This window comes from Muscardinus avellanarius (assembly GCF_963383645.1).
Source record: "Muscardinus avellanarius genome assembly, chromosome: 8".
Taxonomy (NCBI): domain Eukaryota; kingdom Metazoa; phylum Chordata; class Mammalia; order Rodentia; family Gliridae; genus Muscardinus; species Muscardinus avellanarius.
The window spans coordinates 70,528,371-70,546,624 of record NC_137794.1 but is presented as its reverse complement, the minus strand read 5'-3'; positions in this window follow the sequence as shown (position 1 = coordinate 70,546,624).

The window sequence follows — 18,254 nt, the reverse complement described above, 5'->3', positions numbered from 1 at the left end:
GTGGTCACTTCTTTAGTGGCGAGTGAAGGATCAGTTAGAGGCTTCTGGTCTGGTTTATGGGACGGTGAAATGAAATACAGAAGATTGAGTTGGCTTTAAGTAAAAGGTAGAATGATGAATTTGAGGTGACTGAAGTCATTTTGAGATGTGTCAGACAGCCTTTTGGACATAAGACTGAGCTCGGGGGTTATCAGTCTGGGATAGTGAAAGGGCTTGGATGTCCTGTTAGCATTGCTCCTATCCTTCTAAAACAGAAAAACACATTTAAAACATTATCCCCAAACCTGACTTTCTCTTTAGTTCTCGTTTTTACTTCCTTTTGCAAGTACATGCTAAAAGGAATAATGTGATGATTGGCACGCTGGTGACCTGTTAGTGACCTGTTAGTGACCTGTTAGTGACCTATTAGTGACCTGTTAGTGACCTATTAGTGACCTGTTAGTGACCTGTTCGTGACCTGTTAGTTCTGAGCCCACTAATATCTGGCATCATGTTGGCTTTGTTGCAGCAGTTCACAGGAAAGTCACTGTGACCCTTTATCTTTCAGCTTTAATTATTGGGGTAAAGTGTTCATCTCCCATAAAAAACCTTAATGGCATTTTAGTCTAATTCCTCTTCACTGAAACCCCCCCTCTTAGTTCCCTCTGTGATTTCAGTGAGTTACACTCTTCAGCCTGTGCTGGTTCAACTCTAATACCCTGACCATTCAGTGTTGGTTTCTCTTCTGGTTCATCATCCTCCACCTGACTTCAATGTGTTTCCCAGAGTTTCATCTTCAAACAACATCTCTTTTCTCTCAACACACTCTCTCACTACAATCTTATTCATTTCTCTGCCTTAACTTGGACCCCAACAACTCCCAAAACTACATCTCTGGCCCAGGTCACTCTCCAACCAACCCACCTGCTTGTCTCCTGATGCTTCAGTGTCACTGTACCCAACCTGGTTTTCTCTCTCCTAGTTCTCCTCTCTTCTTTATTTCATTCCTCAGTATACTGTACTACTCTTGCACTAACTGGGCCCCAAGAGTCATTCTTGGCTCCATCTGCTTTTGGCTCTCCTTTCCTTTAATTTGCCACCTTTCTTTTCTTTTCTTTTCTTTTCTTTTCTTTTCTTTTCTTTTCTTTTCTTTCTTTCTTTCTTTCTTTCTTTCTTTTTTTTTTTGTGGTACTGGGGTTCCTGAAAGCCCTTCTACCTCTGGGCTACACTCCCAGATCTATTTTTATATTTTCATTTGGAAACAGAGTCTCTTAAGCCAGCACGTCTGGCTTTGAACCTGTGCGATCCTCCTGTCTCTGTCTCCCAAGCACAGGGATTACAAGCCTGTGCCACTACGCCCGGCCGATCATCACCTGTCCTTTCTAACATGTGCAAACTTCTCTAGAGTTTGCCTGGATCTCACTCTGCCATCGCTGCCTGAATCCAGACCATCATCACCTCCGTAACATATTTTATTACCTTGACTCCAATTTCAGGCATTTTATGCTAACCAGAAAAGAGTTCTTGGTAAACTTTCTCTTCACTTCTGGTACATCTGTTTGTAGAGTAAAAAAAAAAAAAAAAAAAAACTTCTTCGTGTTATCAGTTTTAAAACCTGCAATAAATCAAAACTCCTTATCCCGATGACCAGGCTCTTCAAGTCCAGCACTGGCTTCTACTCTTTCCTGCCTGGTGCAATTCTCTTAAGAAATGGCCTTGATGCCGTCCTCTCCATCCCTTGTCCTCCCAGAACACCCTGGCTAAGTCCTCCAAACACAATTCAAGTACCTTCAGTCTCTGCTGTGGAGATTCCATTTAGCTGCTTAGCTCAGGTTCCCCATCCTCACACCCATCCTCATGCGTGGAATGCATCATCGCATGGCAACCTTTCTCAAGGTGATTTCTATACTACCACTCTCCTAGTCAGGAAATACTTTTAATTAACTATTTTGTGTGTGTGTGTGGTACTGGGGACTGAATCCAGAAAGGCATACTATGTCTAAGCTACACCTTCAGTCCTATTTTTATATTTTATTGTGAAACGGGGTCTCGCTATATTGTGGAGGGTCTCAAGGTGTTGCTGAAGCTGGCCGCACACCTGAGATCCTCCTGTCTCAGTCTCTCAAGTATGCGATTACAGGGTGCACAGCCATGCCTGGCTTTATTCAGAAAACTCTGATGACTTCCCACCATTGCCTTCACTATGAAGTTAAATTACTCTACTTTGCTAAGCAAAATCTTTCATAGTCTTACCACCACATACACTTTAGAAAACAAAGTCAAAGCCAGGCGTGGTGACACGGACCTGTAATCCCATTGTTTGGGAGGCTGAGACAGGAAGATTGCAAGTTTGAGGTCAGCCTCAGCAACTGAATGAGGCCCTCAGCAAATTAGTGAGTCCTTGTTTCAAAATAAAAAGTAAAATAGGTCTAGAGGTTTAGCTCCGAGGTAGCCTGTTCCTGATTTCAACCCCCAGTATCAAAACAAACAAGAAGAAAATAATGAGGTTAATCCTAGTTTATTGCTTAGCCAGAACTCATTCAGGTAAAATTGCTAAGAAGATAGTGAGGTGTGTGATAGTGTGCATCTATAATCCCAGTACTTGAGAGGCTGAGATAGGAAGATCAAAGATTGGAAATGTGCCTTAGAAATTTAGGCCGGGCGTGGTGGCGCACGCTTGTAATCCCCGCACTTGGGAGGCAGAGACAGGAGGATCGCGCAGGTTCGAAGCCAGCCGTGCGCGCTGGCTTAGGAGACCCTGTTTCCAAATTTAAAAAATGTAAAAATAGGTCTGGGAGTGTAGCCCGGAGTTAGAAGGGCTTTCAGGAACCCCAGTACCACCAAAAAAAAAAAAAAAAAGAAGAAGAAGAAGAAATTTAGCAAAGACTCTCAGCAACCTAGCAAGATCATTTCAAAGCAAAAAATTAATTTTAAAAAGAGAGATCCGGAGAGTGTAGAATGCTCCTGGTTCAATCCCCAGCCTCATTCTTCTCTTCTCTTCTCTTCTCTTCTCTTCTCTTCTCTTCTCTTCTCTTCTCTTCCCTTCCCTTCCCTTCCCCCTTCCCCCTTCCCCCTTCCCCCTTCCCCCTTCCCTTCCCTTCCCTTCCCTTCCCTTCCTCTCTCTCTCTCTCTCTCTCTCTCTCTCTCTCTCTCTCTCTCTCTCTCTCTCTCTCTCTCTCTCACTCTCCCACACACACACACAAGTTAAGGGGATAAAATATTCTGATATTCTGATTCACATGAGAACATAAGAAACTGACTACGTTTTTGTGACTTGACTGACTCATTGCTCTGTTGATATGAAAACAGTTTGTCCTATTGACATGAGAACAAACCTGCAGGAGAGTGTCCAACCTGAGTGTGGTCACACAAAACAAAAGTCCCAGCACTGTTGTACCAACAAGACAATAAATGAAACATTGTTTCATGAGACTGTGAGCTTTACTACAGTTACACAGATTTCAACCATTATTCCAGAATGGGGAAAATATTATTCAAAGTCAGAAAGTTCTGAGTTCTTCTGAGCCAAAACTACATCTTTGACATCATATAAAATAAGCCAGAAAGAGGATGACAGGTTTACTTTTTCTTTTAACTTTTGAAACTCTGATTCAATTGGTGTAAGTTAAATGATGTTTTTACTTTTTGGGGAATAAATGGTTTCTTTTCTTTTTATTTTAAAGGCAATACCTTAAAATATTATTTTTTTGAGTGAGGGAATAAAGATAAGCAAAAACAGCATAAAAATGATCCAAAACTCCAGCCAATGAACAATCCTCTGCTATGAAGTGTGAATCTCTACAGGTTTTCTTGGTGAAGTTCAAATAATTTACTCAGAAACTATCCCATTAGTGAAGCAGATTGATCTAAGAAGAAAAATATTTAGAATTCAGTGTCTGACAAACTAATGTAATTACCCCTTATCCGGCCCACAGAGACACATAGGTTAAAATAGTTTATTGCTAAAACATTATACCCACAGTTTTTTATTGGCAGGATTAATCGGAAGATGGTCAGCTCAGGTTGTACTGATCTTGAGCAAGGTCCAAGTATAATTGTCATGTATGTGCCCTGAGTTTGAACAAGTCTACCTCAATATTAATATTCAATAAATGTTTAACAGGCAACTAACATTCTCACAAGTATTCTTAAAATTTCGGTTAACACACCAACTCAGTGATTTTTTTTCCCAAACTTTCCCTGATAGGAAAGTCTCAAGATAAGACTTCCAGAAAGCTAGAGTAGAAAGCAATCAATTCTACAACCCTTAAAACTCGAGTGGAGCCGGGCGTGGTGGCGCACGCTTGTAATCCCCGCGCTCGGGAGGCAGAGACAGGAGGATCGCGCAGGTTCGAAGCCAGCCGCGCGCGCTAGCTTAGGAGACCCTGTTTCCAAATAAAAATGTAAAAATAGGTCTGGGAGTGTAGAGCCCGGAGGTAGAAGGGCTTCCAGGAACTCCAGTACCACCAAAAAAAAAAAAAAAAAGAAAGAAAAAAAACTCGAGTGGAAGCTGGATGTGATGGCGCATGCTTGTAATCCCAGTACTCGGGAGGCTAAGTGGTTCTCGGACAGCCTCAGCTACTTAGTGAGACCCTGTTTCAAAATAAAGAATAAAGCCAGGCGTGGTGGCGTGCACTTGTAATCCCAGAATTTGGGAGGCTGAGACCCTGTCTCAAAACTGTGTATCTCAGGGGTAAAATGCCCTAGGTTCAGTCCCCAACTGCAAAAACTAAATAAAAAATAAAAAATAAATTAAAATTAAATTTTTTTAAAAAGCAATGCTCATCCCAAAATTTTCAGTATTCAAGTAATTTATATACTTATAAATCATACACATACATGGGTCTACTATATTCTGGTATTAAACTTTTTTCTGTAACCACAAAAATTTGTTTTGGAAAAATATCCTTAGGAGTGTTGGGAGGAGAAATGCCAGGCACACATGTGTTTTATGAAGTTTCTTGCTAGGAAAACGTTGGTATTTCTTATCATCGGTATTACATTCATGCAGTACTTTCAACTTTTCAAAGAAACTTTACTTGTTAATTGTTATCAAACATTTCTTATATTAAAAATGCTTAGCCGGGCGTGGTGGCACAGGCTTGTAATCCCAGCACTCAGGAGACTGAGACCAGAGGATACAATACACAGACAGCCTCAGCTACTTAGTGAGGCCCTCGGCAATTTATTGAGACCCTGCTTCAAAATAAAGAAGAAAAAATAGAGCAGGGGGTGTAGCTTGGAGGTCAAATGCCCCTGGGTTTCATCCTCAGACCCCCCCACACACAAAAAAATGCTTGTCTGCTCTACCATATAAGGATAGTACAAAGATCGAAAATAGCCGGGCGTGGTGGCGCACGCTTGCAATCCCCACGCTTGGGAGACGAAGATAAGAGGTTCGTGCTGGTTCGAAGCCAGCCGCGCTGCCTTAAGATACCCTGATTCCAAATATATGTATATATATATATATATATATATATATATATATATATATATATATAGTCTGTCTGGTAGTGTAGCCCGGAAGTAGAAGGGTTTCAAGGAACCCCAGTACCTCCAAAAAAAAAAAAAGATCAAAAATAGATAATGTATATTAAGGTACTTTAAAAGCTATAAATCACTATTCAAAATATTATTACTCTCTCCATCACTGCTAGTATTTGTTTTCACAACAATCATGTGAGGTAAGTACTTATTACCCAGGAGAAAGTTAAGGAACGGTAACATTGTCCTGCTTAAAGTTGTACATCTATTTAGTGGCACATCTGCGATGAATTCAGATGCTCTCTCCTGGAACACCAGGTCATATACAGTGAGAGTCAGGAAATGAAAAGACTTCCAGAATTTTACATAAACACGTTTATTTCTCATATTCTTGACCTACATTGTTTAAATTTGGGAGAGAGATAGAGACAGAGAGGTTAAATAATCCAACAGATATCCCAGTCAAAGGATTAGGTTAAAATTGTCACAGTTTCTCCAGTGAATCACTCAAAACAAGTTATGAAAATGGAGGAAAGGGTGGATTCCAGAGAATGTTTACCCAACTCTAAAGAGACAGGTATGCTCAGACCTTCAAAGGATGTTAAATTTGCTGACTTAGAAGTAGGAATTATCATGGAAACATAAGTACAGCAATTTGAAGGCAAACTTGTCAACAGCTATCACAATTTTAAAAAACACATGATAGCCGGGTGTGGTGGCTCACTCTTGTAATCCTGGCACTTGGGAGGCTGGGACCAGAGGATCGCACAGGTTCGAAGTCAGCCGCGCTGGCTTAAGAGACCCTGTTTCCAAATAAAAATATAAAAATGGGTCTGGGAGTGTAGCCCAGAGGTAGAAGGGTTTCCAGGAACCCCAGTACCACCAGAAATAAATTAATTAATTAATTAATTAATTAAAAAAACACAGGGTAGCCGAGCGTGGTGGTGCACACTTGTAATCCCAGTGCTTGGGAGGCTGAGACAGGAGGATAGCACAGGTTCGAAGCCAGCCTCAGCTACTTAGTGAGGCTCTCAGTAACTTAGTGAGACCCTGTTCCCAAATAAAATATAAAATAGGTCTGTGAGTATAGCCCAGAGGTAGAAAGCCCCTGGGTTCCACCCCCCAGTCCCCCCCCACAATACATAGTTTTTTACTTAGTAATTTCACTTCTAAGAATTTATACCTCAGAAATAAATTTTCTACTATTCAGAAATATTCCTATTTTCAATTTGTTCTTAGCAATAATCCTCAAAACAATGAAAATAAAAACTTCAGACAATTTGAATTTCCAGAAAAATCAATTAATTATGTTACATTTTTCAATGAAAGACTATCCAGTCATTTTTAATTAATTAATTTGTTTATTTATTTATTTTGTGGTACTGGGGGTTGAACCCAGGGACATTCTACTTCAAGCTATACCTCCAGTCCTATTTTTTAATTCTTTCTTTTGAAGCAGGGTCTCACTAAGTTTCAGAGGGCCTCACTAAGAAGCAATCCTCCTGTCTCAGCCTCCCAAGTATTGGATTACAAGTGTACACCACCATGTCTGGCCACAGCCATTTTAGAAAGTAAAGTAAGTTTGCTGGGCGTGATCCCCGCACTTGGGAGGCTGAGACAGGAGGATCGGAGGATCGCGCAGGTTCGTAGTCAGCTTCACTGGCTTAAGAGACCCTGTTTCCAAATAAATTTAAAAAATATAAAATAGGTCTGGGAATGTAACCCAGAGGTAGAAGGTCTTCCAGGAACCCCAGTACCACACACACACACACACACAAAATGCAATCCTGATGCAAAAACTAAGCATAAGTACAACAAAAATTTTAATCTCAAACTCATATACATAATGAAATAAAAATAATATAATTCTAGAGAAATTAACATTATTAAATAGAGGATACTTATAGTGTGATATTTAGCAAATTGATTTATACATCAAATGAACACCATATCAAGTATTGGTCATAGACATGTTAAAACAAAAAGCAAAGCATTAATTACAAAAATTTAAAAAATGCTAATATTTCCAGAAATTAAAATAAAATATGAAGCATCATATTATTCAGATTTTTTTCTTTTTTTGTGTGTGGTACTGGGGGTGGAACCCAGGGGCTTTTCTACCTCCAGGCTATACTCCGAGACCTATTTTCTATTTTATTTGGAAACAGGGTCTCACTAAGCTTCTGAGAGCCTCACTAATAGCTGAGGCTGGCTTTGAACCTGTGAAATCCTCCTGTCTCAGCCTCTCAAGTGCTGGGATTACAAGCATGCCACTCCGGGCTATTATTCAGATTTTTTTTTTTGGGGGGGTGGTACTGGGGATGGAACCCAGGGGCCTTCTACCTCCTGGCTACACTCCCAGACCTATTTCATATTTTTTTATTTGGAAACAGGGTCTCTTAAGCCAGTGGAGGCTGGCTTCAAACCTGTGCGATCCTCCTGTCTCAGCCTCCCAAGAGCAGGCAGTCCACCACACCCAGCTTATTTTTCATATTTTTTAAAAACTATTTTCTTATTTCAGTTTTCCAGAACACATATACATTATTCTTGGCAGTGTTGGGAATCAAGCCCAAGACAGACTCATCAAAAAATATGAGTGTTTAAGGGCAAAATTAAACAAAATATCCGAACTCAATCCTATTCAAAACATCCTGTAATCAGATAGAGCAGAAAAAATTAGAAGCATCTCAGTATCTACCCTAGAAATAAAAAAAATAATTTATCTTGAAACTCAATATTAAGATGTCTCATTAAAAGATAAACATAAACATTGTGCTGTAAAGTTGAGATGGTTTATGAAATACTAAAGGAAAATTTTAAGGTGGTGTGGACACTTTAATTCGAATTTCATTTATGTGGATAAAGGTCTTAAGGAAGCATAGAGAAATAGAAAATATTTTGCATTCCAGATATAGAAGTAAAAGATAATTTGATTAACTTTAATATTATTTATGTGTACTGTATGTAAATAACCTGGCAGTGTATCTTGAAATACAGGAATGGTCACAGTAAGATTCTACCATCAGTTTGACACTCCATTGTTACTAGTTAGTAGGAAATAGACTAAAATATGATTATGGTATATGTGATCTGGATGCCCAAATAAAATTTAAAAAGCCAGTTGTAATTGCTGGAGCTTAAAAAATCATAAAAAAAACCTGAAACTACATATGCTATTAGAAGAAAGACTACCACAGAGTGTCTGTTAGACCAGCGTTGGGGTGGGTGGAGGGTGCCATTACGCTCCTCATTTGATTCAAACACATCACTGACCCTGGCAAAACTGTTCAAGTTGGCTTCACTTTTTCTTCTGGTGCTAGAATAGTCTATGTTTAGAATTCTTAACTAACAAACAAATTAAAAAAGAAATAAGAATATATGTGTGTATGTACATGAACTACAGAATATAGACTGCCAGTTGTTTGAGAGAACTCACCCTCTTCACAGTTCAGAAATTTAGTGAAGTGTCCCTAATCTGTAGTTGGTAAAACAACTTCAAGGTACTTCTGCCACCTGGTGGGCAAATATATATATATGTATGTATATATATATATATGTATATATATACACACATATATATATATATATATATATTACAGACAGAAGAGTGCAACTGGAACTAAGATTTTCATTAAATACTTCCAGAATAATTATATGATAAACATTAACACCGGAGTTTAAGTTTAACATAATATTTGTGAATACAATATAAAACTAAAAATATATTTTATTTATTTACAAAAGGTAATTAAAAGATACATTCTGCCGTGCGAGGTGGCACACGCTTGTAATCCCCGCACTTGGGAGGCAGAGACAGGAGGATCGCACAGGTTCAAAGCCAGCCGTGCATGCTGGCTTAGGAGACCCTGTTTCCAAATAAAAAATGTAAAAACAGGTCTGGGAGTGTAGCCCGGAGGTAGAAGGGCTTCCAGGAACCCCAGTACCACCAAAAAAAAAAAAAATAGATACATTCTTAGAAACAATGAATTTGCTTTTTGATTTTTAGAGGGGACAATACAACCTTTAATTTTGTAGGACAATATCAATTTCTCATTTTGACCTTTCATGGGTTTTTTCCTTAGAGAAAGGTAAATATTTAAATTGTCTCTTTTTCCAAGTCTAATTATATATTAAATATTTTTAACTTTTTCACCTTTCATTCATTCTTACAACATTTTTCAATGTTTACGGTGTTTACCTCTTGGTATCGGCAACAAAAAATTATTTCAAGTTTTCAGATATTGTGAAAGTTAATATTAGTTGCCAACTTGACCGGATTGAGAGCTGCCTAGAAAATTGGTAAAGTACACGTCTGTGTGTGCCTGTGAGGGTGTTTCCAGGCACAATTTGCCCGTGGATTGGTGACCTGAGTGAGGGAGACCAGCCCTGACTGCAGGCAGCCCCATCTAATAGGATGGGAGCCTGGATGGCAGGAAAAGGTGAGAGAAGAAAGAAGCTCCTGTGTTCTGTGCACGCTGGACCCCTCTCGAGGAGGTGTATTTTTTAGTTGCTGCTGTCCCGATGGACATTAGACTCTAGATTCCTTAGCTTTTTGATACAGAACTTGCACCAGCGCCTCTCTGAGGGACTTTCAGACTCTGTGACTCAGATGGGTGCTGCATCAATTTTTCCTCTTGTTCTCAGGTTTTCAGCTTCTTGGACTGAACAGCTGCTGACTTCCCTGGCTTTCCAGCCAGCAGATGACCATTGTAGGACTGCTCAGCCTCTAATAGTGTAAGCAAATCTAATAAGTTCTTCTTGTAATTATATGTATCCTATTGGTTCTGTTCCTCTAGAGAACCCATTTTCTGTAATTAGAGATATTTTCTGTAATTGGTACAATGGCTCATGGATGGTCACATAAACATTAAACATCACCTGTCACTCCTATCTTAACCTCCTCTGCTAAACCTCTCCTCTCCTCTCCTCTCCTCTCCTCTCCTCTCCTCTCCTCTCCTCTCCTCTCCTCTCCCCTCCTCCTCCTCCTCCTCCTCCTCCTCCTCCTCCTCCTCCTCCTCTTATTCTTATTCTTTTATTCTTTTATTCTTATTCTTATTCTTATTCTTATTCTTATTCTTATTCTTATTCTTATTCTCTCTCTCTCTCTCTCTCTCTCTCTCTCTCTCATGGCACTGGGCATTGAACTCAGTGGCATTCTACCTCCAACTTACACCCCTAACCCTATTTTATTTGTATTTGGAAACAGGGTATCACTATGTTGATGAGAGTCTCTCTACTTGTGGAGACTATCCTCGATCCCGCAGTCTTCCTGTCTCAGCCAACCAGAATTACAAGCTTGCACCACTACACCTGGCTCAGGTGTTTCTTTGATGCTGACAAAGTACTTGTGTTGTAAACATGTAAATGAAATAAAAATTTAAATTTCAGAGCCCTTAAATTTTTATTTTAAAGATTCTTTACCCCATATTTATAGGATATATGCATCCTATACATTTCATTTCCTAGAGCAAAGCTTTAGTTGTCCCAAGTTTACTATAGCTATGTTTTTCATGGTTTCTAAGAAACCACATGAAATTATAGGGCTTTGGAGATAAATCAGACTGGAAGAGTTTAGTGAGAAGAGTCTTATTTAACATGAAGCCAAAAATATGTGATAGGGGCTACAACATTAATTACTGAGAATGGCTTTACTCCCAGCTTTGAAGAGGCGAGCTGAGGATGCTTTAGGACGAAGGGGCTTGCATTTCTCCAGATACAAAGAAGTTCCTCCTTCTGGAGTTTTAGAAGCTGAGAAGGACAGGAGCCTGAGACATAACCAAATGGAAGAAGAGAGGTGTTTGAAGCCTATGTCCTCAAGTGATTTTTAATGGGGTTGATGTTTCAGTGAATATGTCTCGGTTATTTGTATCAGGCTAAAAAAGAGAAAGAAACAACTATAAAAGTGGGCATACACTTATCATTGAGTGCTAAAATCAGATGAACCATTAACACTTATTTGTTTTATATTTAAGAAATTTTCTGCTCTGTTATCTTGTATTACAAACTTTTTAAAGGAGATATTTATATTCTCTGCTTCTAGTTCCTCTCCTCCATGATAAGCACATGTTTTATCATTCAAACAAAATGTTTTGAGTGAAAGAGTACTCTCAAAACAATAAGTTGTTATTATATAACTACTATAGAATAATAGTTACTATTACTATTATGCAATAATATAATGATAGTGAGGTCAGGACAACAGGCACACTGAGCCTTCAGGTATTCCAGGACCCAATCCCTCCTTTCCTTCTGCCCTAAACCTACTTCAGTCAGGTTTTATCCTCAACCATTACACTAAAACTATTTTTAGCAAAATATCACATTGCTAAATACAATCTTCCATTCTTCTTTCTGATTTTACCTGACCTACAGCAGTCCTGAGTACAGTGGACCACTCCTGCTCAGAATGCTTTGCTCAGTGGGCTTTAATGCACCACACTCCTTTCCCCTTTTTCATGAAGTATAAATAGATATTTATTTTGTTCTCCTGTGCTGGTTCCTCCTTTAATCCTAGATTCCAGGATTCAGACACTGGTTCTCTCCTTATTTGCTCCCACTCTCTTGGTGATCTCTTACGACCCTGGACTTTTAATCCCATTCATAAGTAGAAAGTTCTTATGCTCATCCTCTAAACATTAGGCTTTATATTCAACATCTACTTCACATCTCCACTTGGATTTTTTAGAAGACATCTGTCATCATTAACTTTTGTGTCAACTTAATGCTAGGGACTGAATCACGTCCATTCTAAATTTATATGTTATATGTTATAAGCCAGGCGTGGTGGCTCAGGCTTGTAATCCCAGCATTTGGGAGGCAGAGAATGGAGGATCTCAGTTAGAGGACAACCTCAGCTACTTAGTGAGGCCCTTTGGAACTCAGTAGGACCCTGTTTCAAAAATAAAAGACTAAAAAATAGGGCTGAGGGTGTAGCTCGGAAGTCAATGCCCCTGGGTTCCATCCCCAGACTGGCAATAAATCAATAAATAAAGTTATTAGGTGATTGCATTTAATCTGACATTTGTAAGAGTGTCTCGACAGCTATTGAATTAGACTTCAGATATAACTGCTGAGTCAAAGAACGTGACAGACATGGCCATTGTGATGAACTTAAGCTTCTTCACTGTCTAGGGGCTATTTCATTTATTGTACTTCATAAATATGCATGAATTTCCTATTTCTAGAACAAATAAAAGCTTTGTATTACTGATGATATGCAATGCCTTAAACAGTTCTTATCTGCAGGAGCAGATAATCCAACCTACTTTTTACTGAATGTATTCATCAGACAAATGTTTAGACTTTTGTTGTTTGTTTTTGTTTAAAGTATGCATATGTGTCTTTGTGTGTGTGTGTGTGTGTGTGTGTTGCTAGAGATTGAACCCAGGATCTTATGCACACTAGGCAAATACTCTGCTACAAAGTTATATCCCCAAACTAAGACATGTTTAGAACAATGAAACAAGCAACTCAGCCAACTTAGTGGTGCCCTGCTGAACACCAGTCACAGGCAGTGTTTACCCCAGCCCTCCAAGCCAGAGCTAAACTGTGATCTTAATTGATAACTGTTGTGCACCATTATTCTCACCATACAGTAATTAAATGTAATCTGCCTACCTGTGGTTAGTGACATTTTACATGCCTACGGATGTGACAAAGGCAGAGAATTTGAATCAGACCATGCAAAATATGAAAGCAGGACATTTTAAAAGAATCCTCTCTGCCTCATTATAATTTTTTCAGGACTATTTTTGTAGTGAATAAGGATACACGGTGCATGATTGGAGAGGGAACAGGCAAGAAATTTTGATATCATGAACGTTTTATTTGCTTACATCCATGTTTTAGAAAACTATAGCTGAAGACTGCAGAGGAAAAAAATGGAGAAATAAATTATTCAGAAATGAGGGAAACACACTGGAAATTATTATAAGAGAGATATTGAGAGATAATAAAAAGCTGAACTACTACAGAGAAAATTGAAATTGAGAGAAGCAACATGAAGAACAGGAGCTCATCAATGGATTTTAAGATCTCATTTTGAGCAGACTGCTGAGAGCTGAGGCACGAAAATGAAAGACAAAATGGAGAGTGGACGTGGATAAGGGGATGCTTCTCTTTTGAGAAACAGTGGAATGAGATCAGGCAACATCTACCATTCATTTACCCATTCTTCTACATATTTAAAAATCTGCAGGCATGCCAGGTAGTGTGGCTATAACTTGACCATATAGTGAGGCCCCACGACAAGCCCTGGTCATGGAAATTGCATTATGGTAGCAAACAGATCATGCATACAGACTTACAGAGAACGGCAATGGCCAAGCAGAAAACAGGTAATGTGATAGAGAATGGCTTTGAGCTCTATGGGTGTGAGGAAGGGTACAGAGGTGAGGCTACTTTTGTTAGGATGGACAAGAAAGATCTCTATGAGGCAGTGAAAGCGGAACATATGAGACAAGAGCAACAGTCCTAAGACAAAAGCCAGGTTGTCCTGCTGGAGAAACACAACAGGGGCCCGTGTGACTGGAGCAGGTAGAAAAGAGAGTGGTTGAAGTTGGGTTTGGAAAGGCCATAAAGAGTCCTGTGAATCTTGGTAAAGAGTCCCCATTTTATCCTAAGTATGGTGTTGAGTCATTGCAAGGTTTACCCGGATACAAGAATTATCTGATTTACATTTTTTAAAGATCACAATCACAGCAGGTTTTGATGTTATCATTAGCACTGGTTGTAAGAACTTGGGTTAAATTAACAACTGTTGGTATATGCAAGTGCTGCAGAGTATGGGCTTCCCCAGCTTGTATGTAAATATACATTTAGGAACTAAGCATAAGGGTCTTCAACATATTTCTGATGTTACCTGGAATTTTTTATTTTTTAAAGTTCTAAGGATAACTTCAAAATTCTCTCATTTTCTGCTCTCTCTTATTCTCTCTCTTATTCTCTCTCTCTCTCTCTCTCTCTCTCTCTCTCTCTCTCTCTCTCTCTCTCTCTCCTCTCTGTTACTAGTGCCCTATGTGCATGCTTGATGCCTACTGGGTAATCAGCCCTCACTGAGATCACTGTGTTCTGGGTCCCAGAGTCAACTGTCACTTTAGAACTTTTTCCACTAAGACCAGTAGGAGTTCAGAAAGCATGTTATTAAAGGTCCCTTCCAAGCCCTCCCTTCAGAGTAGAGCATTTTCTGATAAGAAAGTGTCATCCTAGCCAGACTCTTCCTAGGGAGCAGCTGGGCATCTCAGTCTTTGCATTTCCCACCTTAGCCCAGCACTGATCACACAGCTTTTGATAAAGGAAAGGAAAGGAAAGGAAAGGAAAGGAAAGGAAAGGAAAGGAAAGGAAAGGAATAAAGAAAAAAAGGCAGGCTTGGTGGTGCACACCTGTAATCCCAGTACTTCACAGGCTGAGACAGGAGGATCACAGGTTTAATAAGGCCAGTGATATTTTGTTTCAAAATAAAAAACATAAATGCTAGGGCTGTAGCTTAGAGGTAGAACACCCCTGAGTTCAATCCCTAGTGCCACAAAAAAGATGGAAGGATGAAAGGAAGGAAGGGAGGGAGGAGAGGAGAGGGGAAAGAGAAAAACTACCCATAACAACTCTGCTTCTAGTTACAATGGTGTATCTTAAGAAGTAACTACATTAGCTATAGGTATTGGAAATGTGAACAATACTAATAGAAATCAGGTCTTGTGGAAACAATACTGAATATAATATATCCAAAGTACACAAATCTTTGGGCTGAAATATAATGGAACAAAATGAGTAAACCCAAATCACCATGGATTATGGATTAACAAGAAACTCTGTGACAGGTAGAGACTTTCTTTTGGTTACCTGCTGTAAACTCAAGTCTGGAATAGAGTCCAGCACATAGGAAACACACACAAATATTTGTTTAATAAATAAATGTGCTGTCCAGGTTAGAAAAAAGGAAGAACTACAATTTTTTCTTCTACTAGAAGTTGATTCCATTAAAAAAAAAAAACTCATTCTAATTCTAGAGCTAAAGAAAACATCTCTTATGCAGCTGTAAGTAATTTATTTTATGTAGACCAATGCCAAATAGTGATATTTTAATCCCATTAGGGATAGAGAACAGAACGCAAATTGTTCTTTCTCCCATGACTTGAGCCGTCATTCACGCGCCCTGTCGCTCTGTAATACAAGAGACGCTCCGTGTATCTGCCTGACATCTGGTTCTCTCCAGGGAAATAAACTTATTTAGCTAGTTTAATATTTCTTTGGTGAACTATTAGTGACTAGCTGGTTCTCAGAGATAGTATTCTGTAGCTCTGTGGATACTTCCTCTCAGTGATGTGAAGACAGATTTTAAACGGGGGGGGGGGCTCACATTCTGTCTAACACGGGGAAACATTTCAAGTAGCATAATGGAACAATCAGATATTATCTATGGCAACATACTTTCTCAAACAGGAATTCACTCAGTTCGGTTCCATAAATATTTATTTGGAGACTGCTACGTGCTAGGCAACATGATGGACACTGGCCGCACAGAATCCAAAGGAACAGAGCTCATCCAAGGATTTCAGCCGGCGATGGACTCAGTTTCTGAAGACTTGTATTTGTATTCATTACTTAACAAATGCTTATTAAAACTGGATAAATAATATTAATTATTATTATTTACTATATTAAATATTAATATTCATTCTTTAATAAAGAGCCCATTTTTCCAACTCTCTCCTCAAAATAAGATAACAGATTCTTCCCACTGGGGAGGTCATGGTGTTCTATAAGAAATTTCATGATTTCAAATGTCTTTCTGAGCTGGGCATGGTGGCCCATGCCTGTAATCTCCGTACTTGGGAGGCTGAGACAAGAGGATTACGGGTTCAAAGCTAATCTCAGCAATTTAGCAAGCTCTTTCAAAACAAAAAAGGGCTGAAATGTAGTTCTGGGGTAAAATGCCCCTAGATTAATCCCCAGTACCAAAAATAAATAAATGAAATGTCTTCTGTTTTGGAACTAGTTAAAAAATGTAAGGAAAGAAAACCATGTCTTTCGGAACATTATTATGTACCAGAAACATTCAAGGGTGTATTCCTAACAGCCTTCCTTTCTCTCTCTCTTTTTTTCTTATGGTACTGGAGATTAAACCGAAGGGCATTTTACCTCCCAGCTACATTGCATCCCTTTATATTTTTTGTTCTGAAACAGGTTTCACTAGTTCCTGAGGGTCTCACTAAGTTATCGTACACTGGCCTCAAACCCGTGGTCCTCCTATCTCAGTCTCCCAAGTACTGAGATTACAAGTGTGTGCCAGCACGCCCGGCCCCTAGCATCCTTTCTAAATAGCTTCCATCCCTGCTCCTCACCTCACCCTGCTCACTTCTTTTTCCATCTTGCTTTATTTTCTCCATCCACTAACCCCACCTACCCTTGTCAGTGCTCTAGCCCCCGCTCTGAGAAGAAGCTGGCACACAATAGGTTTGGGGTAGTCATCGCATAAATTAGTGAAAGGTAGTAATTCTAATTTTACAAATGAGATCAAGACTTATAACAATTTTAATTATTTAAAAATTTCCCATGATAGTCTGCAAATCTGAAGTCACAAATCTGGGATTTAAACACAGGTGTGAGGGGTCGGGGTACAGTGGCACACATCTGTAATCCCATTCAAGGCCAGTCTAGGCAATTTGGCAAGACGCTGTCTCAAGATAAAATAAAAAGGGCTGGAGCTTTGTAGTAGCTTCCACTGGGTTCAATGCCCAATACCACAATACATACATATATACATACATATATGCCATCCTAGGTGTTTCCATATTCTTTCCACATCACCTCTAAATGCATATTTCTTTACAGAAATCTGTCCTTTATTTCTTTACAGAGCTATCAGTCTCTCCATTTGTCAAACACTGTTATGTGAGGAACACTGGGCAGGGACTTTAGGAAAAGTTCTTGCTTTCAAGAATCTTAAGTCTATTAGAAAGAAAGTATCTGGACACTGACTACAGGTATGAGGCTGCGTTGAGGGATGGAAGGAACCCTGGGGGGCAGTAAGTAGAGGAGAAGTGGTGGCGAGGGGCACGCTCACCCGGCGGGGTCTGTTGTTTGTTTAATACAGTGAATGATTCTTCAAAATGAAGAGCTGAGGTGCAACCACGCTCTCTCCCAGATTTGAGTCTGAGTCCCTGTTGGCATTTAGTACTAACAGCCAGTAGATTCTCCCTCTTTGAGCAGAGGGGAGGTGATGGAAGGTGGCAGAAGAAGGCACAGTTGGAGGGAGTTTGGAGAGTTTGTGGGTTTACAAACTCACAAAATCAAGGAAAAAGAAAAAACTTGTAGGAATTGAGGTCGGTTTTGCCCCGAAGAGAGAAAAAGTGTAGAGATTTGGGCGGAAAGAAGTTTGTTCAATACTTGAAATTTCCTGCAATCGAAGGGCTGTTGTCTCTTCGTGTATAAGAGGGTTTAGATTTATTCTCTGGGGTTCCAAATCGTGGAACCAAAGGCCCGATAGAAACACGTATCTACTCAATATAATAAGTTTGAAATGGGCAGCGAGAGCTGTTTCAGGAGGCGGTGAGCCTGCGCGCCTGGAGTTTTCAAACAGAGCCAGGCCTTTCCCCGAGGAATCCGCCTCCGGGGGCCTGGTCTCTGGTCCTGGGTCGGCGTCGGGGCGGGGCGGGGACAGGAGCGGAGTGCGCGAGCGCTGGAGGTCCCAGTGCGCATCCCTGGCTCCCCAGGCCAGGGCCGGGCGGACTGGACCGAGAACTCGCTTCGGCTGGGCCCCTGGTGCGAGTGCGGGCGTGGGAACTGCGAGCAGC